We start from the raw sequence: 23660 nt of genomic DNA on the forward strand, positions 1-23660 counted from the left end.
TCACGTATATTTTCATTTCACGTTGCACGTATTTCTCATATGCATTTGTATTCAACCCCTCTCATGTGTGACTCACTATTTTACATACTTATTGTGCAGCCAGGGGCACACACTGTGCTGAAGGCTGTGTGCGCTGGCGTCTGCAATGCCTGTCATCTATCTCTTTCGTCAGAGCAGCTTCAGAAGGACTGTACGAGATGTGAAGGTATAGTTGTTTGTGTGACATATTTTAACGCTTGTTTTTATAATAACGTGCACGTACTTCTCATATGCGTGCATCCTCATCTTCTGTCACGTATGTCTAACTATTTTACTATATTATTGTACGTGCAGCGGTGGGAACACAACAGGCTGCGTGCGCTGGCGTCTGCAATGCCTGTCATCTATCGCTTCCGTCGGAGGAGCTCCACAAGTAGTAAACAAGATTTGAGAACGAGACTGGACTTGTGCACTTCACCGTGAATTCACTTGAAAGAATGAAGAAACTTGATGTGTATGAAGAAAAATAAGATTTCGATGTCTCACTTTTGTCTTTCGTTGTTGCCGTGACTGCGAAAGCAGTTACACATAGGTGGCTAAGTACTTTTTCACGTGTTATTTTCTGCGCAATTTGTTGCCCACTGCGCAAAAAAACAGGCGAAAAAAGTATTAGGCGTGGCAGAAAATAAACAAAAAAAAACAATGTTTCAACTGGGGACAAAAAGTTCATCCGATTGAAGTATTTGAGTGGATCAACCGTTCGCATGGCAAGGTGCAACTGTGAGGACTAACGGTTGCCGGTAAGGTGTAAATGTGATGATTAACAGTTGTCCTATAAGGTGCAAATGTGAGGACTAAATGTTAGTCCTTTGATGTGAATTGTGGGACTAACGCATACTCACTAAGGTGTACATGTGAGGACTAAATGTTAGTCTCTTGAGCTCGTCTGTGGGGATTAACTGTTAGACCCGGTGCCGTTAGTCCTTAAAGGAAATAATGGTTGTGGTAGCCCCATTAGTACCCAAAAAGACGAACCACACACCCTTTTAACACCCTTTTTCCTTAGAGTGTGCGTACTAGAATGAGACATGCGAATTGTACCGTGATAGATAATTTGGCAATCTGCTCACCGATAACACGAATAGTAGCCACTACATGCTCAAGAAGGAAACGAGGCTGCAAGAATACTGATGTATGAAAGTCCAGCGATCAGTGCATTTCGAACCATTGTCCTTGTTTCTTATCTAGAAGACACCAGGCATACGTTTGTTGCTACTGCATCCTTGCACAGCACATCGTTAACGCAGCTACCGACGAAAGCACTCGGCATTAAATGTAATTTGCGTCGTTCCGCTGCCCTTTTGACACTGCACTGAAGACATTCATCAACGATAAAACGCACCTAACAATTTCACGCACAACAGGGAACGCAAGCAAGCACAAAACACTAAAACACGTGAGCGGGTTTGTTTTCACAGACGAATGTTATGAGCGGGCCTTGTAATGTATACCCCTGTATTGCAAAGGCTGCACTGAGTAATAATAGCGTGGGCAGAGGGTGCTGGAAAAAAGATTTTTGTAATAATAAAAACCGTCATAAATTCTTTGTTCATTACTTCTTCCTAATATTGTTGGGGAAAAGAAAACTCATTTGTAAAACCTATTGATTGCTTCGACTTTGAATCAAACTTGTTTTTTTTTTCACTGTTAGTGTTTGTTCCCTCCACACATAGTTGCGCTTCAATCGCAGCTCCCATAACTACCCATGCTGATGTCGCTGGCCATAGCTTCTGAACCACTTTTCTCCCGAGCCTTCGCGACCTATTTAAATAGACCTAGGAAATTATTTAGTACAGCACCGAAGTTTCTTGAACACTGCAGGTGAGGTTTTCGCGGAGAATCACGTACAGTGTAACAGGGCGATAACAAAGCTTGAGCAAAGAACGTGGCATTGCCCCCCCCCCCCCCCCCCTCCGAAAGAGGCATCGTCCCGGTGCTTTAACAGAAGATGAAAGTACAATAGTAATGCAAGAAAGTACATGAAATAAATTATGATTTACGATACAACGACAACAACTCTTTCAGCTCGTTAACGTTCATGAAACGGCTCGAGGCGTGCAATACGGATGACTTCTGGTCGCCATCCGCGGCGTTGAGATTTCGTGATGCCGTCGTGGACAACCTCGTTGTCAAGTGGGCCGAGGCGTCAAACTACCCTGTATTGTCCGAAGTAGCGTCGCATAAGTTTTTCACTAGGTCCACGTCGGCGTATCGGCGTCGATACCCAAACACGTTCACCGGGCTGGTATTCGATTACGCATCGTCGAAGATTGTAACGGTGGCTGTCGGTCGTCTGTTGGTTTTTGATGCGGAGGCGGGGAAGTTGTCGAGCTTCTTTGGCGTGCTGGAGATAGACAGTCCCGTCAAGGTTTTTTTCGTCAGCGATGTTTTGAAGCATGGCGTCGAGTGTTGTTGCCGCGTTCCTTCCATAGACCTACTTGTACGGCGTCATTTGCGTCGTTTCTTGCACGGCTGTATTTACGCAAAGGTCACGTTGTGTTCGCCATCGACGTACATGGCCAGCATATTGGCGATGCTCTTAAGATACTCGTTGAGGCCATTGGCCTGTGGATGGTAGGCGGTGGTCCGGCGGTGGCTTGTCTGTCTGTACCTCTGAATTGTTCGCCGTAAAGGCTGTACCTCTGTCAGTGATGAGGACCTATGGAGCTCCGTGACGCAGGGCGATGTTCTGGACGAAGAACTTTGCTACCTCGGAGGCACTGCCTTTGGACAGGGCCTTTGTCTCGGCGTAGCGCGTGAGGTAGTCAGTAGCTACGACGATCCATTTGTTTCCGGAATTTGACATCGGGAACAGCCCCGGGAAGTCCACGCCAATTTGCTAGAACGGCCGGGGAGGTGGCTCGATGGACTGGAGAGTCCCGCTGGCCTAGTCTGTGGTGTCTTTCGTCGCTCACAGTCTCGGAAGGCCCTGTTGTAACGAGTGACGTCAGCAGCAAGCCGTGACCACTAGTACTTTTTCTGTATTCTTGCGAGTGTACGGGGAACACCAAGGTGTCCAGCTGTCGGGTCGTTGTGTAGAGCCTCAAGTACTTCTGGTCTCACTGCTGAAGAAACCGTGAGAAGGTGGTCTGCTCGAAGGGGCAAGAAGTTTTTCTTTAAGAGAACTCTGTTTCGCAGGAAGAATGACTCCAGTCCTCTCTCCATGATGATTATGCCCGACCTTTTACGAAATTGTCTTGAACGGAAGGTAGTTGCTATATTGCCGCCGGTTCCATATCACCAATAACCGGTTGTTTCGCTCGCCACTAGATGTAAAGAATAGAGGCAGTAGTTGCTATAGCTCCCGCTTGAATGCGCTACAAGCAGCCGCCGGAATGCGCGGGCCAGCGTTCGTGTGTTTTTATGAAAATTGACACTGTACATTATGCAAGTCTGCTATTTAAGTCCAGCCATCACGGTGTCCTTAACACGCTGGAACGTAACAGGCGCCAAGCAAAGACCTAATTGCATGATTTTGAACTCAAAGAGGCCGTCTGGTGTGATAAAAGCCGTCTCCTTTCGATCTCTCTCGTCAACCTCGATTTGCCAATAGCCGGTCTTGAGGTCTATCGTCGAAAAGTACTTCGTGCTGTGTAGTCGGTCCAGTGCGTCGTCTATACGTAGGAGATAGTACACGTCCAGCTTCGTGATTTTATTCAGGCGGCGGTAATCGACGCAAAAACGTAGGGTCCAGTCTTATACCATGGGAGATGCTCACGGACTCTTGGACGGCTGATTGTTGTCGTCGCGTAGCATTTCGTCGACTTGCTTTTTCACGGCGTCACTTTCGTGCGTCAAATCTTGGTACGGGCTTTGTCGAACTGTTCGGGCACTTTCTTCTGTTACGATGCGATGTTTCGCGACTGGGGTTTGTCAAATTCTCGATGGGGACGAGAAGAAGTCCTGCAATTGCAGGAGCGGAGGCTTGAGCTGGTCTTGCTCGCACTTTGAAAGGCTCGGGTTCACGAGGAAATCTGGTTCGGGTCCTTGGTTCGTTGAAGCAGCATCGGCAACATCGAAGAGGGCGAAGGAATTGCTGGTGTCCACGAATTCGTTGATGTATGTGACCATCGTACGAACGTTGAGGTGCCTGTATTCATGGCTGAAGTTTGTCAGCACCACCTTTGATTTGCCGTCACGCATCTATGTTATGCCTCTTGCAACGCAAATCTAAAAGTGCTGATCGCCCTCGATGACGCCTTGAAGGTTTTCGGCTTTTTCGGTGCCAACTGAAATGATGACGTTGGAAAAAGGCGAAACAGTGGCCTGCTCTTCTAGCAAATTCAATGTGTAATTAATTGGTGTTGTGGGGGTCAGCCGCGTGTTTTCTGGGATTAGTGTGATTGAATCGCACCTCAGGTCGATGACAGCGCCGTGTTGATTTAGAAAATCCATCCCAAATATCACATCCTTGGAGCAATCTTGTAAGATTACAAATCTGATAAGATAAATCTGATTATTGATGGTTACTCTTGCTGTGCCGACTCCTGTCAGCGTTATTAAATGACCTACAGCGGTCCGAATTTCAGGGCATTGCCATGCAGCCTTGACTTTCTTCAATTCGTCGTGAAAGGTCTATAGTGATGACAGAATAGTCGGCTCCAGTATCGACGAGAGCAGTGATGAGGTGGCCGTCGAATATCGTACGTCGAGGTCGCTGATTTGTCGTCGTGCGTTGCGGTTAGGTCGTGGCGTCGGATCCCGGCATTTACTGTTTGCTCTGCTATCTTCCACGTTGCATTGTGACGTGTTCTTCGGGTGGCAAAGTTTCGACGTCAAGACCCCTTTCGTCTTGCGGCGGGTGCTTTCTACTTCGTTCCGGCGTCATCGTTGGTGGCGGTGGAGGATTTTCGGTACAGCAACCACACCTCCATCGATTGCTGCCTTTAGTTTTTCAAGTGAAGGCTCGGAGATCGGTCCCGCTCGAGCAGGGCCGCGATGCGGTGAGGCGTAGCGGGCTGGCGATGGCGAACGATACGGTCGTCGGGGTGTCGTCTGAGCTCCCGCGTGGTAGTCGGCAATATCATGCGGTCGTTCACCCCGTTGTGGACACGGCACGTTCACGTCGAGGTCCCGTAGTCCCATCTGTCGGTACTGGCAACGGTGGTAGGCGTGGCCGGCCTCTTCGCAGTGGTAGCAGAGCGCGCGGTTGTCAGGCGCACGCCAAACGTCTGTTGGTGCTCTGCGCTGTCCAGCAGGCGAACGGTAGAGCGTCGGTGGTGGCGGCGGTGGCGTCTGGCGACGGAAGTGCGACTGAGCGGCGTCTTAGCGTGGGCGCGGAAGAGGGGCGGGACGGCGGGCTGCAGCCGCACAACTCATGTCTTGCAGGCATGCGGTTTTGTAGTCTGAGGAACCCGCAGCGATTGCCGCATATCCTGGCGTACGACGTCCGTGATGGGGTCCACGTGAGGATACGCTGAACAAAGCAATTTTAGCAGCTCTTCTTGCACTATTGCTCGGATCGTCTGACGCAGGTCGTTGGTTCCTAGCGCTTCGATGTCGGCGTAGCTTGTGAACAGAAAGCTATGGTTGTATTGCCGTGTCCGCATCTCGAGCGTCTTCTCAATCGTAGATGCTTCTGAAATCAATTCGGCGACCGTCTTTGGCGGGTTCCTGATCAGCCTGGCGAAGTGTTCTTGCTTGACTTCTCTCATGAGCAGACGGAATTTCTGCTCCTCGAGCATATCGGGGTCAGCGTGGCGGAAGAGTTTAATCATATCTTCCGTGAATAGCACCACGTTTTCATTTGACATTTGCAGACGGATTTCGAGGAGGGCTGCAGCCTTCTCCTTGCGGACCAGACTTGCGAAAGTGGTGAGGCACCTGGCGTGAAAGACGTCCCACGCCGTGAGACTTCGTTCTTGGTTCGCAACCAGGTTCGAGCAGCATCTTCTAAAGCGAAACGGCTTGACGAGATCGTCCGGTTCATGAAAGAAGCAGCACCTCCACCAAATGTCGCGGGGTCGTGACGTGGATGAGCCCCGCCGCGGTGGTCTAGTGCCTAAGGTACTCGGCTGCTGACCCACAGGTCGCGGGTTCAAATCCCGACTGCGGCGGCTGCATTTCCGATGGAGGCGGAAATGTTGTAGGCCCGTGTGCTCAGATTTGGGTGCACGTTAAAAAACCCCAGGTGGTCTAAATTTCCGGAGCCCTCCACTACGGCGTTTCTCATAATCATATGGTGGTTTTGGGACGTTAAACCCCACATATCAATCAATCAATCGTGACGTGAATGAAGGGAGCAGACTTGATGCTAAGATAAAGCTGTTTATTCACCCAAACTTGTGGCAAGAAAACTGAAGGTCAGATTACAGCGATACACGTGCACTGATAGCGGCGAACAAAGCGCCAGCCGCCGATCAACTGACAAGCAGTGAAGCGTGGTGGCATTTATACATGTGTTGTCGAATATTATAGCGTTGTCGCTAACGGCGACGTAGGTTCCAGAATAATCTGTAATGTTCGAGAAGTGGGCGTGATATTAAAAATTATTTGCTATACAGTCCCTAAGCTTCTCAAACACTGCAGGCGTGGTTTGCGCTCAGAATTACGTACAGTGTAATGGGGCAATAACAAAACTTGAGAAAGGAACGAGGCAATATACAATTTCTAGTATCATCACCATCGTCAAGTAATGTACGAAGCGACATGTAAGAAGTCGCTTTAAGAAAACACAATTCAGAGGGAACAACAAAAAGGTCCGAAAAACTACACAAGGCAAAACACTACTGTAATGATAGTATTGCACTATACAATTTCAAGGTAGAATATGCGTTAAGTGAAAAATACAGATACATGTCGTTTATGGCATGTTTCCTTACAAAAATGTGATTAGGGCAATGTGTAATTGACACGATGGATGAGGGTAAAGAGTTCCAACGTGTAATCGATAACACTAAAGGCGAATTTCGATAAACGTTCACCTGGGCAAATATACTAGTAAATTGTATTTTATGAACGTGGGAATTGCTCTCTGGATTTCGTGCCGACCGGTTGTGCCCCCGCGTTCTCCGACGACAGCGCAGCTCTGGCTGACTGGCTCGGCCTACGTCATCTCCTGCCGCCGAAAGAGCTCTCGCTGAGTGGTGTCCCGTCCTCGGACTCCTGCAACAGTGTCCATCATTCCTATCTTCCTCTTGCTTCTGGGTGTCGCTGTCCCTGTGCCATGCTCTCTCCTTCTACATCTCTCTCTCTATACCTTTAATCCTATCCTTTTAATCCCTCCTTACCCCCATCCCTCGAGAGGTATACTGATGAGGTGGAGCACTTTGATTCAGACAGTTACGGGGCTCACTTTTCTCTTCGTTTCTCTGCAAGAATCACATTCGAATTTTATGAACGTGGTCTCGCCGGGTTGACAAATTTGGAGCACGAAGAAGATAAACACGAGCAAATGGGTGTTATACCGGTGTCACACTGGCACTTTGAATCGCGATCAAGACAATCCAGATGAGCTTTCTTGATCGCGATCAACTTTATGACCACTGCTACATGGCCCAAGCTAAGCCAGTTTGAGCTTGGTTCTGTTCCATACGCATCTGCCAGCGGTAAATGACTGTAAAGATCTCTTCATTCGACCACGAAGTGCGCGTGTGTTGCGACGTATAGTCGAAAGGCTCGCGACACTCATAATCAGTTTGCTTCAAGGTGCTCTAAGAGCTCCGATGGGGCGAGAGTTGAACTATGCGCTGAAGGCAATAGTCGACTGCTTGCCATCTGCTTCTCCCGTAACTACATGCGGCTTATGCGAATTCTAAAATATGCATTTCTTTAGATATTGTTTCCATTTAAATAGTTTAGAATTTGTTTTTTTATAAGCATCTAGCTGTATTAAAGAATTTTTATCGAGCTATGCTCAATTTTCTTGTTTATTGTTCTTTCAACAAGCTCAGCTAGAGAGCGCAGACGGCAGCGAAATCGCGATCTCTCAGGCAGATCGCGATGCACGGATTGTGATAGTCTTGATCCCGATCACGCCTGATCGTGATTAAAAGTGACCGTGTAGAAGCACCTAATCTGGATCGTGGTTAATCCGGATCGACACTGATCGCGATTAAAAGTGCCCGTGTGACACCGGTATTACTATGGTAAAGACTAAAAAAACGACCATCGCACAAGTTTTCTGCGCAGGTCAAGATCAACAAGATTTAGTAATTTCTTCAACGCAGATACACTTTCGTAACAAGAGCGTAATTTGATTGATATGTAGGGTTTAACGTCCCAAAACCAGCATACGATTATGAGAGACTAATATAGAGAATAATATAGTGCCAGCCACCATAAATTTTTCTATTAGTTTTATTTGAGGTGGTTGGGGGGCGAGAAAAGATAAGGTGTACAGCTAACCAGCGGTCTGTGGTTTCTATAAAGCGACATCTTCAAGCCCCGCAAACCATCCCACATAGACAGCAAAGAAAAGGAGGGGTAGTAGGCGCGCACCGCCATGCGGCGAACGGGGTGGCCGCACCCCCTTTTGCAATTACGTAGCCTCCGTCCGAATGAGACAGCCGGAGGAGCACCGCCGCGCACGCCCGATCCAGGCAGCCGTGGTTGAGAAGGCCGTAAGAAAGGAGCACGCAGGGGCAGGCAAGACCGGCAGTGCCCATCCCTCGTTAATTCTTGAACCGTTAATAGAGGACGGTACTTGTACTATACGCTACAAAACTGAAATGGTACGACACTAAAGGGCATTACTTGTAGTAAAGAAGGGCAGGCTGCAACAATCCCGCAGTCTACTCAAATGCTTCCTAGATGTTTCGAAGGCATACGGCAGTTTTCCACATGACCTAATGCTGCAGCGCATGACCCAGCTGGACATGCCACAAAATTGAATAGACCTTTTGCGTCGCCTTTTGCCGATTGCTCGGTGGTCGCAAGCATGGCAGATACGGTATCTGAGCCAGTAGCGGTCCACAGAGAATTCAAGCAGGGGTACCCACTCTCGCCACTGCTCTACATGCTATATGCATCAGGTTTAGAAAGTGCGCTCATCCAGTCAAATATCGGTTTCCAAATAAAATTTCTGTCTGAAGGGCAGCCCGAAGCTTGGATAGTGCCAGGGCTGGTTTTTGCAGATGATATTGTTCTTCTTGCAGAACACCGACATCAGGTACAACAGCTGGTGACAATATCAGCTCTCCATTTGGCACACCTAGGCCTTCGGTTTGACCCTCAGAACTCGGCTGTTGTCCAATTCGCCGGAGAAGTGGACACAAACATCCCGTTAGAACTTCCTAATGGAGACAAGTTGCCTTTCTCAACAGAATACTCGTATCTGGGGGTGACCATAGGCACGGGAGAAGACCCATTCTCGGGGCATGAGGATCGATTGTGACTGACCTCCGAACGTGCGAGCTGCATTCTGCGCCGCGGAGAAGCCTCTGGGGCTGCAACAGATATGTATTGGTGCGAGGTCTGTGGAAATCAACCCATGTACCATGTCAGACCTTTGCAAACGCAATCATATGCCTGTCCAGGAACACCCGTGAGTGGCTGGAGCGAGGCCAAGGAGAGGTGGGCCGTTTGGCATTGGGCTGCCATGGAAGGGTTGCAGTGGAGACCATCCAGGGGGACATGGGTTGGTCTATGTACGAGGCGCGGGAAGCCATGAGCAAGATCATTTATGAAGGACGCCTACGCTTCATGAGCGATCAGCGATCCAGGAGGACATGGCTTGGTCTACGTACGAGGCGCGGTAAGCCATGAGCAAGATCATTTATGAAGGACACCTACGCTTCATGAGCGATCAGCAGTGGGCCCGTCATATTTCCCGCTATCTGCGCTTCGTGGGACTCAGAACACAGTGGACGAACAGAGTCTACAGTCTATGACGCAAATACGACATGTAGGACCTATCAACAATCGAGACCACGGAGTGCAAGTTTTCCCCAGCAGTCCGGAAACGGATACGCGAAGTGGAGAATGCGCAATGGGAAATGTCGATGCAGTAGAAGAGTACACTTCAGCTGTATCGTACGTACAAAGAGGACATTGCCCAGATGTCTGTGTATGACAACAGTGGTGGGAGTGGGCCACTGTTCGAAGCCCGCGCGGGAGCACATCGCACGCTCACATACTGTAGCTACTTCCACCCAATCATCCACTCGACCCTATGCAGAGCGTGTGAAGCGGAGCAGGAGACAGTTGAGCACTTGGTGCTACAATGCCAAAAACTCTCACCCTGTTTACCAGGGCCACTACACTACCTCAGGCGCTGGCCTTGATGGACAGGAATGCAAAAGAAGTTTATATACCTATGCTGGAACACAATATATATGTGTTCACCCGTTACAAAGGGCAAAGCCACAAATAACATTAATAATAATAATAATAATAATAATAATAATAATATATTACGATTGCACGACTACGATCGTGTTCTTCGGCGGTGCCGTACGCCAGGTTGCGCTCTGTTGGCCACAAGATTAGAGTTTCTCGATGCGCGCGCCCCCTCGGAGGGTGGAGCCACTCTTTGAAGGGCTGAGTGCCGCCTTCCGATCGGTGGTGGCCGCCAATCGGCTCCCACCACGGAGGAAGAAAAGGTAAGGAGAGGCCCTGACGTCACTGGTTGTGAAGCCGCGATGAAGCCGGAAGTCGGCCATATTGACTAGGCAAATTCTCCTCTCTTGTTTACATATGAATGCGAAGCAGAAGGCGCGACTCCCTCTCTGTCTCAAAAAGCACGTGGCCTGCGCGCCGGTGCTATCCGAAACCAACGGAACGGATTTCAACAACGGCTGTCTTGCCGCGATACGGTTGACGAAATCTCGGCGTATGGCTGTTGTACTCTTGCACTGCCGGCGTTTACAATAAACACGGCAAGTTGCACGTTAAGCTTTTATTTATTTGATGTGTTCTTTGTGAAAATAAAGATGATATTTCGGACATTGCCGCGCGACGAACCAGGCACCAAAATTTGTACAGCTTCTTTCAGATCACTTTTTCCCCCTTTTGTGCTTCTCTTTAGGCTTTATGAAATTTTCGGTCAGGCTGTGGACTAGACACAACGATAAAAAAAGAAAAAAATGTCATCCCTGCAATAAACCCGGAGGTCCGTAATTATGCCAGCAAAGTCGGCGTCGGTGGAGCTTGTGTGCGTGGCAGCCCGTTGTGTTTGCGCCGGCCTCTTTGTTTTCGCCCCTCTTTTGTCCGACGCGCACTGGTTCCTACGGATATCCCAAAGGCCATGATTTCATTAGGACGAAAGCAGCGAAGACCACCCGAAAGTGCGTGGGAACACGTCTCCAGTGTTATTCACGCGCACTAGTAGCTACGGAGAACAGAGACCAGGATCGCGTTAGGACGAAAGGTGGGAAAGTTAGCCGAAGGACAGCGTGAGAAAAGGTCAACATCACTTGGTCAACATCGTTCGAACGGCTTTGTCAGCTTCTGAATGCACAAGTACGCGCATCTAGTGAGGTGCACCTAGTTATCTTGTGCAGGTGCGTGTAGACATTTTAACGAGTTTTGCTACAATACAGACAATATTGCGGAGAGCGAGACAATATTGTGAAGAGGGAGCATCTTAAGCGAAGCAGAACAGGAACTTTAATGCGCAGAAGCATGTCGTAACTGTACAAGAACATGAAAAGCAAGATTAGATTACAGTATTAATAAGGGCCTGTGGACCGCAAATGCATCGTCCGTTGTCATAAGAAGCAACACCGCATAACTGTCACTAACCTGCAAAGCATTCATTGAACGAATTCTCGAGCACAGTCGTTATCTTCTATGATTGTTTTTCAGCATAATTTTGACGGACGCTGGAAATTCGGAGTACGCATACGCGCGCTCGTTCCGTGGTTTCTAGTTCATACACCTTGTTACAACCACCACCGGAGGAAAATCGCGTAGTTAACAATGCGGCACAAAGAATGGATGTTGTCGAACACCTGCAGTACGCCACGGTTAGGTGCGAGGCCCATGAAAACGCGCACACCGCCGCTGGACCGCCTGAACGGTGCCGCACCGCACTACAACAACAATAATAAAACGCCGCCATTGTGCCTAGAGAATATGGCCGCTGTGACGTAATTTCCGCCACATTTTTTACGTCCTGCGCCGGCTGGGCATGCCCTCTTCTTACTTTTCCTTCCTCCGTGGCTCCCACCGTCCTGTCGCGGCTGGTTGAGGGAGACACGGGTGCGATGTTTTCTCGGGCATTATGCCCGGTTGTTGCGTGCCACAGTGCACAAACCACTCGAGAAATGGCTACAGGATGTTCAGATTCCCTAAATATCCGAAAAGGCGACACTTGTGGCTTGTAAAGATCAATCGCGAGAAGTGGCAACCCATGGACCGCCCATGTTTGTGTAGCATAAGTTATGCCATTTCAGCAATTTGAGAGTTATACCTTAAAGCGCTCTCATACGGGCACTTTCTATCGCGATAAAGCCTGATGTGATTAACTCTCTCACTCCAGGTGCAGAAGGGCGCCAATCACTGTTGAGAAATTTGATTCCGATCGGGCTTAAGTGATCACTAGTGCACCAGGTGCTATACACGTTCATTTACATGCTGTATACATGCCTATTTAACTCGTCCATTTTGGATAGCATGAAATGCGTTGTTCTTAATCGTCTCTTGTACACAAGTTGCAATTGCGCTAAGATCGGCGCTTACGTTGTGCGCTTGTTGCTGCCGGCCCCTTTAACTATTTTGTTCAGGGGCAAAGCCCCTTAGGCCGTGCGTCGTATGTCTCGTGTCGTCGTAGTCGTAGTAGCCAGTTGCATTGCATGTCAACAAAAACGTTCTCACAGCATATCCACTGAGTCAATGGTGATGAGTGGGGCGAAACGTACGTCATGTCGTCCGTGATTCCATGTGTCCATTCGTCCGTCCGTCCGTGCGTATATTCGTGCATCTGTGCGTTCGTCCATTCTTCCTTCCCTGCGTTCATTTGTGTGTCCGTCCATGCGTCCGTACATGCGTCTGTGCACCCGTTTCTAACGCCTACGACATGAAGTGCGCTTTAAAACTTGTATGTGCAACCCAGTTTTTAAACATGCCGGATAACTCTAGTTATAAAAATGATGACTCACAGTACCTGGTTGACATGATTTCTCAAGAGAAAATAGAGTGTCGTGGAGATGCTGAAGAGGATATTGATGACGGGAAAATTCTTTTCATTAAAGCATCGACTTCACTAGAGTGCAGCATTTTGAACCATATAGGTGGATTTTTTGTGTGAAGAATCTTAAAGAAAACGAACTGTGGACAATGCAGGGCTGCAATAAAGGGTTCGGCGAGCCAACGACACGCATAGTTGCTGCACTGAAGGAGTATGTTTAGGATGGTGAGAACTTGTGTTATCCGAGCGGTGAGGTTATGACCTCGCTCATATATTGTGAAAAGAACTTCAAAGTAACCACATCCTTGACAGACAACCTGTTCACCCTGAAGTACTCTCTCAAAGCTGTAACTAAATAGTTAATCAAAAGGGCGAAGTGCAACGTGCAGGCATGCCAGCAACGCAAGGGTTCTCTGGAAAAAGAGGTTGATATCAAGTTGTGCACAAGTAAAGCTGCGCATTCACCTGCGCCAGCTCGAAACGAGAACCAGTGGAAGTGGAAACAAGACATGCGCTGCGGTTAACTTGCAGTGAGTTATGCGTTTGTTTTGCAAGTATAGTAAAGATATCGTCTAAATAAGGCTGTGGCATCTGAAATAACCGCATAATAAATGCAATTTTCTTGCTCATTTGTGTAAAACTGTGGGTCGCTTCATTTTATTCATATCAAAGAACGCTTTATAAGAATTGGAAATTTGCAATATATTTCTATAGAAAACACGCTAAGCTTGGTTTGACAGTCAATGTATGCGTGCGAGCCAATATTTATTGTCATAAAAGCCACGTTTAAATCCCCAATAGTCTGACATATTTTCAAAAAAAATTTTTGCCAATCTGCTGTTTTGCAGTAAGGTAAAAGAGATGAAAACAAAATACAATATACTGTTTCAAGCACATCGCAAATTGCTGTTGACATGTTCCCAAACATGAGGACCATCAAAGGGACTGTCTACCATTCGGAAAAGTTTTTCTGATTGTGGCGCAAATGAAAATATCGTTCATCACATCGGTGGCAACGAGCATGCTTTCAGGCCAGAAAGAAGGAACTTTAATTTTTACTTGATGTTGTAAGTCGATAAAAAGTGACTATAGCGTCACTCAACAGAGAATGTAGTCAATCCTGACAATATTTTGGTAGGACAAGAAATCGTCGCAGGTAAATTTATTTTGCTTAAAAACAAACACGTTTAACTTGAAATTGTATTTTATGTTCTTGAGGCAGCTTTAGGTTGTGAAAGAGAGCAATTGTTTCTTTTTTTTTCTCACGTGCTCTAAGAGGCGCCTGGTGGCGCTGCCAGCAGTGTGGTTGCTTGCCTGTATGCCTGCCTGCAAACGGCGGAGAAACACGACCACGGCGTCCGCCGCCGCTCATGAGAACAACAAAAAAGTGTGTGTGCCTAAAACGACCACTAAGAGATTTACTTTATAATAACCAAACTTGATGAAGCCTGCAAAAACCACACGTGGTTTCAGTTTTCGACTTTTACCGGCACCGACCAGTGTTGTGGGCATTCATCTCACCGAGAGAAGGAGACATAACGTGGACAGAAAAGTTAAGTTTTAAACATGTTTGCGCACTTTCCAGAGAAAACACTGCAAGGTTCGACACTTTACATGGTACGCTTTTTATTGCGACACAAAACAGGAGAGCAACGAAGGACGGTAGACAGTCCCGTTAAATGCTGTGTGAATGCAGCGTTTTATGGTAACTCAATTGTAAAAAAAAACAAAAAAAAAACAAAAAACACGGCTCTACGCCATGTACTTGCGTGCTGTTGGTAGGTGTACAACTACGGCACTGTTGTTAATCGATCATGTGAAAAGCCTTACCCCCGTATTCTAGAACGTCCCTTCACTCAACGCTTCACCTTCACTTGAGAAAGCCGATGGGAGCGCCGTCTCTAGGCACGGCAAGTCACTGAATATCAGCGATAATCTGCTGCTATTCTCGAGCAGCCCAGCATCATTTTCAGTCGAGCAGAGGCGCAGTGCTCAACTCTGTCAAGTGAAGGGTGAAAGTCGAGTCAAGGAGCGTTTTTGAATACGGGGGTCAGCTTCGTTTATCTGGCAGTGTTTCCACTACAAAGAAATACTACTATATTTCTATGTAAATACATCAATATACTATCACATAAACTGTGAGACTTCGGTACTTACACTGTACTTAAAACAGAGTTACCGTGCGTAACCGTGTGCTTAGATTTAGGAACGTTTTAAAGAGCCCAGACATTGAAAATTAGTTCAGACGGCATGTCTTATATACAATGTCGTATAGTTTCACTAAAAATTTCATCTTTTCTGCATTGTTTTCAGCGTTTGTGTGGCATTTTAGTGACAGACGGAAAGCAGTGGTAATATTTGTCAAAACAAAAATGCTTATTCCATTAGGCCGCGTCTGCGGCCACCGGGTGGCACGAGCGTTTTGAGGAGCAAAACTACAGTGGCTAGAATAGGGAAGTGTGATGAGCGGCAAGCAGCGCCTACGGAGCGCACTGAAGCCTCTGAGGAGGAGCCGTGTGGGGGCGCGCGAAGTCGTGTATACGTAAGGGGCCTTATGTATACGTTGTTTGCACGTTTCTGACAGGTTGGTCGGGCGCGTTCGTCCTCGTTTTTTTTTATTCCGTGGCACACTCACACCAATGCTTCTGCATGCACTCTCATGGCGCGAAAATAAAGTCATTGCTACGTCCCGGGGTGCACTACAGGCTACAAGTCAGGTTGTTCGGCGTTAGTAAGAACAAAGCTCTGCGCAGTGGCAGAGAGCGATCCTGCGCACTGACAAGCCGCTTCAAGAAAACTTTGCTGTGTGCAAGCTGCACTTCGACGAGAGGTATGTACATCTCCCGGCACTTCGAGCTCACTGTGAACGGCGAAATGGTCCGCATAGAAAGGGGTAGGCTCATAGGCGTGCTTATCGTTCAGGGGGGGGGGGGGGTGCGAAGGTTCGTTGCAGTGCGCCCCCTCCCTATTAATTCAGTGTATGAGGCAGATTTTGCGCCCCCCGCCCTTTAGATGACTTAAAGAGTGTCCCGCTGCCTAGTCAATGTATAGAGCAGATTTAGCGTCCCCCTCACAGGTGACTAGGGGGGGAGGGGCGCTCACCCCCTTTGCCCCCCTTGTGCAGACGCCTATTGGTAGGCTTTTTGGTGAAGCTCTTCGTATTTGTAGACGCCCTTGAAATCCATTTTTCAAAGTGGTTTTGCTACAACGAGCTTCACAGTGACAGCTTGAAAGAGCATTTTTTCTGATTAAAAAACAAAAACAAAACAAAGATGTCGCACTGGGCTGCGCACAACATGGTTCGAGCCTCGTAATCAAGTGAACACGTTTTTTTTTTTTCTGCTCACCCATTTGCGTCTTTACACAAAGGAACTCCACAAGGAGCGAGCATCTTCCCGTGAAAAGAAGTACCTGAAGCCCAGGTGCGTCATCTGCTCTCAGTCCAAAGGAAACAGTGTTCTGTGGGGTGCTTGTGAAATAGATAATTTTTTTTCTTGGGGATAAAAAAAAAGACGTGCGACCAATTATCAAGTATGCATTTTTGTAAACAGATAGTGAGTCACTACTCGGAAATGCTTTGTATGACCAGTGTGCAGAAAATAAAAGGTTTTCATTAAGATACCACTCGGGATTCTCGTCCCTGAAATGATGGTTCGCCGTAGAAGGTGTTGCAAACAGTGGCTCACAACCTAGTCCATCGTTCCACTCTTCTACCATTTCACATCAATAAAATGTTTCAGTGCCGTAACGCGCTCACTTTCGGCACCCTGTCGGTATTTCAGTTCAGTCGCGCACCTGCGTAGGCATCCAGTCATTCCAGAAGCTTAGTAGCATATTTTCTCGGTCGCAATTTCAAACCATGCACGAGCAACAAAATATATTTTATATGTTTCGCGTTGCCCACGCTCGTGGTTGATTCCCGTCTCATACATGCGCAGCGCATCGCCAGCTTGGGTGACGTGCAAACGTGTGCTAGCGCCATCTGCCGGTTCCCTCCCAAGGCATTACGCGCTAGCTGGCGCGTTCATCACATTTTCCTATTCTAGCCACTGTAGCAAAACGCTCCGTTCACCTACACTGTAGTTCACCCAATAGCCACTTAAAAACGGCTTGACTTGGCTTAAAGTGTATGAATAGACAGCGAGAGAATCGCCGTGTTGTACATTTTTTGGGGAGGTTTAGGGGGTGAGAACAAAAGGTCTACTGTAAAGTTCCTCACTAGCTATATGTGTTCTGTGACTAGCTTGTGAGGATCTTTACCGTGCGGTGGTTATTTCTTCGTGGGCTTTGTTTGGCCGGAAGCTGTATGCATTCGCGAGACCCGCCTCTGCGCATGGATACGTGGTCTCGTTCTGTAATACTGTCTATAAGCAATGTGGTAACTACTTGCCCGAGCATGAACACCGTGTGTTATGCTATTTTTGGATGTATACCGTACGTGTATGTCTGGTAAGTGCGTGCGTTGCTTGAGGATCGATCGCTATCAGTGTCGCTTGGGTGAAGTGTATGCTTGTGCCAAAACTTTCATTGAAGCTTCGTCTTGCGCAACTGCGTGAGACAGATACGAAATGCACAAGTTGGAAGCGACGGAACATTAGCAGGCGTTCACACGACGTTATTGTCCAAGTGGTTTAAATATGCTGTCGCCGATGACAATAACCGGTTTTCTAAACTATGTCTGTTCTCGTAGGTGTATATTAAAAAAGGAAATAAAATTGAAAATATGCTAGCAGCACTATACATCTCCGCTCAAAATTGCCACCTTAAGCATTTTTGAAAATTCAACAGCACCGCAAGGTAGTCATGCTTTGCGGCGAAGTGCACGCAGTGTATTGCGGTAAAGCATACTTATTGCACACGCTCGTGTGTAAATTGGAAATGTAGCACTCGCATTGGGCCTCGTGTGTGCACCTAAATTGTACACGCACTATCCTCTGTCTCATCAGATACGATGCGGCAGTCACTATTGTTATCATCTTCAGCTTGTGTAACAAGCCATAACACTTTACCTAGTAAAATACATTTCGTGGCAAGCAATTCGCAAAGCATTGAGATTTTAGTGAATTGCAGGATTAATTCAAAATTGTTGCATGACACCTTCAAATAAATGAAACATGAATATGAGAGGCTTCATTTGTACTCCGAAATTTGTGCCATGCCTTAAATTGAAAATGGTTATACAGGAAATATATACTAAGGTTGGGTGTAGATTACCATTCACAATTCAATGGCCATTCATATTTTAGAAACTTACTTAGAAAATTTATAGCTCATGGTTTTATTATCAAGTAAGTACGAAAATAACTGTTGAAGAATGGTCTACAATTATACGCACAGTTAGCAAGAAATAAATCTTTGAAACCTGTGTCGTGCCAGAACTAAGAGCAAGGGGGTTCGAGGAAACATGATAGCGCATGTTCGAACATTTTACACGGGCTGCTTGTTTGCAAAATGCGGTGCTAATTAGGTAATTACCTGTAGGGATCGGCACCAAGAGGCGAAACCTGCTACACCTTTTTCAAAAATTTCATTTTTGTCGAACATGCGTGTACTCTTCGTTGTTGTGTTCTCTCAAGGAGCATATATAAGGCATGCGCTTGAAATGCATACATTACCCCTGCGATTTGTAGATGTCAGCACAGTGGACAGGAACGTGCAATGCAGTTGAAAAATTTGCTGGGTAAACTTTCTGAACAATTTCAACCCGCTTATACTACAAAAGTTACCACGTGACTCCAGTCAAGTAGTTTCTATCTGTTGTGGTTAATGTCAGATAAAAGTAATATTGAGCTAGTTGTGCTTCGACAATAGTCTTGCTTGACTGACTGTATTAAAATGTAGCAATTTAGTACCTGCATATAAAACTGACCATTTAGATAACATTTAAAATTTGTGGTTTTGTGGACAAAGGTGATACAAGAAGACTCCCTAAAAATTATGTAATTTCATGCATATACGTACAAGTTATGATGCCATTTTAGTTTCATATTCGTTCTGTTCATTTTACCCAAGAAGGGGTGTTGTGTATAGTAAACTGGTAGCATATGCGATCCTTGGGACAAACTCGCCTCACCCCCAGCAGGCAAGCACAAAGCAATGCTTCGCGCGGGGTAATGAGAAGGAATAGAGATAGCACGCCATAATAAAAAAAAAAGAGAGTATCTTTTGCGCAATTGAGCTTTGCTAAAGCCTTGGCATCAAACTTTCGATTTAAGATCATCCCCACTTCCATTCGTACATTGCGCCCTAGCCTCCCCGTCCCCAACTCACTGTGATAGGGGATAAAACTGGTGCGTGTCATAAATATCCCCTATTTTTAGGACTCCATGAGCAAAAGAGCACTTATGCAAAAATTTGCGCTTTTTTATGCAACAGGCAGGTAACAATCCACGGCCAGAGAGCTCGTTTGCTCGAGCGTGCAATAAAAGGTGTTGAACTCTTGGCTCCACCTTATACGTTAAGTATTGTGTGGAATCACTTAAAAAATTCACCCAACTCTCGGCCAATTTCCTGCATTGGATAAGAGCCACGAGAAAAGGGGAGGAAGCAGAAGTCTGCGTTTATGCAGCGATGTTTATTATGTATGATGTAACAATGGTGTTGTCACTTGTCCGCCGAGATCGACAGTTGTCCCTCTGGCAGTTGCAGTTGCAGTCTAGGTTTCTGATTTGCCAGTTCCCAGTTGAAGAACCTGCTCACTTTTCTGCACCTGGTTGATCGTGCACGCCTCGCGGTTGCTCCAAAGAAACGTCGTTGTTCTCGGCAGATTGAGCACATAGCTTTTCGTACATGCAATTGTAGTACTTGTTGACGGCTCGGCCCTCTTTCCAGTCCATTGAGTGGAGCTCGATGATATCAAGAATACTAAGCCGCACAAGAACGCTCAGTTCGTCGTCACTCGAGCCGTTGCAAAACACGCCGTAACACCAATCTATATTGGCCTAGAAATAAAGGTCCATGTTGGCTCCCAACTCTTTTAGCAGGTTGCAGACCACGGTGATCTGGAAAAGCATTGAAACTTCGTGGTCCCCGTCGTCAACAGAGGCTCAAAGTGTTTCCAGCTGAGCGAGGAGTTCACGACACTCGCGCAGACGAGGTCGGTTCTCGAGCATATGGTTACCTTGTTTAGTTGATCTCGCCATCCCTTCCTTGGAGACGTAGATTTCCATCTGTTGAGGTGCGGCGGGCAGAGTTGGGCCTTGCTGTCGTTTGCACACACGCAGTGACGTAGTGAGAAATTTCGTAGCCGCGTTAGATGTGGCCGAGGACAAATCTCAAAGTGATAATGATGATGGGAAGAACATTCTTCTTTTCTTTTTCCTTTCTCGTGCAAGCAAAGAAATCATTAAGAGCTACATGAACTAGCCCCTCATCGATCTAATTTGCCAGCGTAAAGTGTCTTCCTCATCCACTGAAAAGACAAAGGTGATACACAAAGGCTTCTTCAAACATATTTAATTTCATGCATATATGTACAAGTTATGATGTAATTTTAGTTTCAGTTTCGTTCTGTTCATTTTACTCTAGAGGGGGCGTTCCACTGGCAGCATATGCGAACCATGTAAAGAAACTCGCCTTACCCACAGCTGGCAAGCGCAAAACAAAGCTTCGTGAGGGGTAATGACAAGGAATAGAGATAGCACGGCAAAATAAAAAGAGAGTATCTTTTGCGCAATTGAGCTTTGCTAAAGCCTTGGCATCAAACTTTCGATTTAACATCATCCCCACTTCCATTTGTACATTACGCCCTAGCCTCCCCGTCCCCGAAACAATGTGATTAGAGATAGAACTGGTGCGCGTCATAAATAGGCCCTATTTTTAAGAATCCGTGAGCAAAAGGGATCTGTAAAAATTTCCGCTTTTTTATGTGACAGGCAGCTAACAATCCACGGCCAGAGAGCTCATTTGCTCGAGCGTGTGATGATAAGTGTTGAATTCTCGGTTCCGCCTTCTACGTTAAGTATTGTGCGGAATCACTTTAAAAAATTTCACCCAACTCTCGGCCGATTTCCTGCATTGGATAAGAGCCATGAGATAAGGGAAGGAAGCAGAAGTCTGCGTTTATGCAGTGATGTTTATTGTGTACAATTTAACAATGGTGTTTTTACTAGTCCGCCGAGATTTACAGTTGTGTCTCTGGCAGTTGGAGTGCCAGTCCTGGTCTCTGATTTGCCAGTTCCCAGTTGAAGAAGCTGCAAACTTTTCTATACCTGGTCGATTGCGCACGCCTGGTGGTTGCTCTCAAGAAACGTCGTTGTTCTCGGCAGATTAAGCACATAGCTTCTCGTACATGCAATGGTAGGACTCGTTAACGGCGCGGTCTTCTTTCGAGCCCATGGAGCGGAGCCTAATGACCTCAAGAATATACCAAGCCACTCAACAATGCTCAGTTCGTCATCACACGAGACGTTGCCAAACACGCCGTAACACTAATCTATCTTGGCCTGGAAATAAAGGTCCATGTTTGCTCCCAACTCTTTAGGCAGCATGCAGACCACGATGATCTGGAACAGCATTGAAACTTCACGGTCCCGGTCGTCAACAGAGGCACAAAGTGTTTCCAGCTGAGCGAGCAGTTCACGACACTCGCGCAGACGAGGTGGGTTCTCGAACATATGGTTACCTTGTTTAGTTGATCCCGCCATCCCTTCCTTGGAGACGTAGATTTCCATCTGTCGAGGTGTGGCGGGCAGAGTTGGGTCTTGCTGTCGATTGCACACAAGCAGTGAGGTAGTGTGAAATGTTGTAGCCGCATTTGATGTGGCCGAGGACGAATCTCAAAGTGTTAATGATGACGGACAGAACGTTCATGTTTTCTTTTTTTTCTCTTACATGCAAGCAAGGAAATCATTAAGGGGAAATGCTACTCGAAGACACTTTTTCTTTAATATTCACCCTAGAGCAATGAAACTTTAGCTGTTTATGGAACTTTTTATGCTCATTTCAAATATATAAGTAGTTTTCTTGCAATTTACACACATGTAGCTCTGCAACATGACAAAGTGAAAACCTTAATCCTTTTGCCCCCCTCCCTCTTTTCATCCCTAAAGTTCTGTATTTCTTACCATACATAGTTCATAATGCTTCAAATAAAGTCTACAGTGCAAATAACTAATTAGTAAGCAGATACAAAGTATGTAATACACGTTAAAAATTATAGACGTAAAAAGCCCATATTTCACCTACCCTAGTAAAGGTGTACATACAATTTTTATTCTACAATAAAATATTCAAATTTAAACTAAATAATTGCATTTGTCATGCTTTATAAAAAATTTTGGCGAAATTTCAAGCAGATCCGAGCACTAGAAAGGCCTAAAAAAAGAGGGACACATTCGAAAAAATGGCAAAATTTGTGTTTTGAGAAAAACGAGTTGTAAAGCTAAAATTGAGTTTTTATTTATGAAAGATATCATTCAATCAGATGAAATTTGCACACCAAAAAGAACAATTCTTATTGTAGTTGCCACTGTGACTAAAATACGCCAGGACCATGAGTTTGTCCCTCTCAGCGTTTTCGAGCCAACTCCTCACAGACATTTTGCTCACAGACAGGGCCATGAAACGCTTGCCAAACTTCTGCTCCATCTGGCAGAGCCTTGCACAAACTACAAGCTAGACAGAAGTTCGAAAGGACTGTGAAATCCAAACTAAGTCCAGTGTCATGCCATTTTGCAGCCATGTTTTTGCCTCGTACTGTCGTACATTATGGCAATGTCGTCCCTGCTAAGTTCTCTCACTGCGAGCTCTTTCGACTTCTCAAGATTGGCACTGATGTCATTCATTGCCGCATCACAAACTTTCCAGCTGACGGGTGTGAATGACTTTGATTCATTGGCTTTTGCAAGCCAACAACTGCCACGAATCGGGCCAGCTGCTCGTAGCCTATTCCTACAGAGCGCGCTGCACAACGGCTTTCACTTGCGAGCAATGCCTTTTTTTCATTCATAACGGAAATAATTACACGAGGCTTGAAAGCATTGTTAGGCGGCACTGCTCGACAAGACATGGACCCCGCGAATAGGTTTCACAGCACATACAGGCGCGCAGCGGCCAATGGTGGTCCTCGATTCGTACCATGCGACAAGCCAGTCGCGGCGCTCGAAAAACGCGCAGAAGAGTGATTCTTTTTTATTATTTCTTGCGCTGCATCAGCGAGAGAAACTGTCGTTATTTGAAGACTGAGGCTCGACTCTTCGACTCATGCGATCAACAATGGCTAGCGGCGGCGCATTATCGGCGGCAAGGTGCTCGAAGACTGCACACTTTCGACATTTCAACAGGCACCTTGTGCTCTTTAGATGAAATTTTAAAGCATTTCCAGTCAAGTCTCAGCGTGTATTATTTTTTTCGTAATAGTAGAGGTACTAATCTTGTCAAAACAGGCGAAAATAAAAAATCGGTAGTTTTGAAAATCAACTCGCGTTGTTTGACAGATACATGAAGTAGCCCCTCATCTAACTAATTTTCCAGCGTAAAGTTGCTTCCTCATCCACTGAAAAGACAAAGGTGGTAGACGAAGGCTTTTTAAACATATGTAATTTCATGCATA

The 23660-nt window shown here is 46.5% G+C and overlaps 1 protein-coding gene across 1 annotated transcript in view; it reads right to left on the reverse strand.

The window, feature by feature from the left end:
* Positions 1–20841, reverse strand: part of LOC119176733 (uncharacterized) — a 64684-nt gene extending 43843 nt beyond the window's left edge. Inside the window, exon 1 of the mRNA XM_075876373.1 lies at positions 20229–20841. The gene's annotated coding sequence lies outside the window, so the exon portion shown is untranslated. The remainder of the gene's footprint in view (positions 1–20228) is intronic.
* Between the last annotated feature and the right edge of the window lie 2819 nt (positions 20842–23660).

The sequence above is a fragment of the Rhipicephalus microplus genome, chromosome X (assembly GCF_043290135.1).
Source record: "Rhipicephalus microplus isolate Deutch F79 chromosome X, USDA_Rmic, whole genome shotgun sequence".
NCBI classification, from domain to species: Eukaryota; Metazoa; Arthropoda; class Arachnida; order Ixodida; family Ixodidae; genus Rhipicephalus; species Rhipicephalus microplus.